Raw genomic sequence first — 2,500 nt, 5'->3', positions numbered from 1 at the left:
CGTTCTAAGCTCTGTGTCTCTTTTTGGTGGAACAGTGTGTTTGAGGGAAAATAATGACTGTTGTTTGTAGGGGGCTGAAGTTAATCTTGTCGGTAAGTTTTTATTCACTGTTTGAATTACCACAGAAACACATTTGTAACTTGAGGTTAGTTCTGTAGCATTTTTCATAACGCAGTTAGTCATCTCCTGAGTTTGGAGACATCTCCACCTTAAGTGACCTGAAACAGAAAAATAAGCCAATATTACCCACCTATGGAACATCTATGAGCAATTATAATTATAAAAAGTGATTTCATGAACTTCACCTTTAATTCAAAATTAAGTATGATTTATTAAAAACATTTGATTTCTAGCGTTTCTGGACAAATCCAATCACTCTGTTCATTATGAAACACATCTTCACAGTGTAGATGTGAGTTTGATTGAAAAAGGCCATGAATGACAAAAGGGATAATGCTAAACTAGACATAACGACGTTGTCCAATTAAAAACACGTATCTCCAAAAAATGAATATTTCTGGAACAGGAAAAGACTGTATTTCTCTGAGAGTAACAACTAAACCACAGATAATGTGATTTATACCCATTACAGCTCAGAAATGTAAAAATACTGCAAATATCGACAAACACGGATTTCTTTTAGTTAATTTCCAACGAGCCACGTCCACCTCAGTGTAACCAGAGCCTGCAGTGTATTCTCCTAAAACACTGCAGTGAATCCATGTTTTAGCAATCACCATTACTGTACTTGATCAGCTTATTGAATCCTTATTGTGGTTATTCAGAGTGGCATGGTGGCACAGCAGGTAGTGTCGCAATCACACAGGGACCTGGAAGTTGTGGGTTTGAGTCCTGCTCCAGGTGACTGTCTCAGAGGAGTGTGGTGTGGTCTCTCTGTGTCTGCGTGGGTTTCCTCCGGTGCTCCGGTTTCCTCCCACAGCCCAAAAGCACACGTTGGCAGGTGATTGGCGACTCAAAAGTGTCCGTAGGTGTGAGTGTGTGAGTGTGTGTGTTGCCTTGTGAAGGACAGGCGCCCCCTCCAGGGTGTAAACCCAATGATTCCAGGTAGGCTCTGGACCCACCGCGACCCTGTACTGGATAAGGGTTACAGATAATGGATGAATGAATGTGATTATTTATAGCCACACTGCTCTATATTTCACGTGAGTAAACATGCGATCAGTTGTTAACATTAGCACAGACAGAAACAGGGAGGGGGGAGATACGCGGTTGTGACGGACAGGTCTAGCAGCCAATGGAGAGGTGAGGTCTGAATATGTGTCAGTGACTCCACCTGCAGCACCACAGTGCATTAACAAATTAAACTTGAACCTGTTTATCCATTTTGATGCATTATCTTTAAGACATGCTCTGCACTGCAGAACTTAAAAGTGTGTGCCTCTGTGGTGTGTGTTTGTGTGTGTGTGTGTGTGTGTGTGTGTGTGTGTCTGTCTGTCTGTCTGCCGACACAGGTTTGTTATTCAGTTTTAAATGGTTCCAGTATGCCTTTGGCCTGGCACTCTATCAAAGAAAACAAGCAGAGCGCAGGGCCTGGGCTTAGTCCCTCTTGGCCTATATGCCTTTGCGTTGTGTGTGTGTGTGTGTGAGAGAGAGAGAGAGCAAAGTGGATGCTTATTTACTGTTCTCTCCATCAGGAAATTAAAGCTGTCATCTACACTGTGTTTAGTGTAATTGGTATTTAGGGCTGCACACTTTGTCAGGCTTCTACTGTTTCCGTCAGACTGGGATTGGAGAGAATAATTATAGAGAAGCCAATTGTTAACGTGTTTATTGATAGTATGTTCACCGTTTGCCTGTCTCTGTCTTTTTTTATCTGTCACTCTCGCTTTCTCTCGCTCTCATAGAGACACACACTCAAACACACAAACACTTTCCCATTCAGAGTTACCCCTTAAAGGCAATGCTCATGATTTTAATCAAATAACACTTTTTATCAAATTTTGAGGATGTTTCCTCACCATTTGCTGCTCTTCAGTCTGTTTGTGTGCTTTAAACTGGTCTGATGTGTTTACAAAGCCCCAGTGCCTGTAAATGAGTAAAGAATAAACTTTCTCAGTGTGGTACACTAGGCTTCTCTTTCTGCTCACAGCAGAGGAATGGCATTTATTTATTTATTTTCTTCAAACAATGAAAAGCATGAACCAAGATGAGGATTTGGCTCTATTCCTGATCCATAGGTGGGGACCTTTGACTTATTTATACTGTTTCGGATCACTTAAGGTGGAAATGTCTCCAAATTCAAGAGGCGGGAAACTGCGTTAATGCAAAGTGCTACAAAACTAAACCACTCGAGTTACAAGTGAGTTTCTGTGATCATTCTAACAGTGAATAATAACGTTCATTCATTCATTATCTGTAACCCTTATCCAGTTCAGGGTCACGGTGGGTCCAGAGCCTACCTGGAATCATTGGGCGCAAGGCAGGAATACACCCTGAAGGGGGCGCCAGTCCTTCACAGGGCAACACACACACACTCACA

The sequence above is a fragment of the Hoplias malabaricus genome, chromosome X2 (assembly GCF_029633855.1).
Source record: "Hoplias malabaricus isolate fHopMal1 chromosome X2, fHopMal1.hap1, whole genome shotgun sequence".
Lineage (NCBI taxonomy): Eukaryota > Metazoa > Chordata > Actinopteri > Characiformes > Erythrinidae > Hoplias > Hoplias malabaricus.
This window is presented reverse-complemented; position numbering follows the sequence as displayed.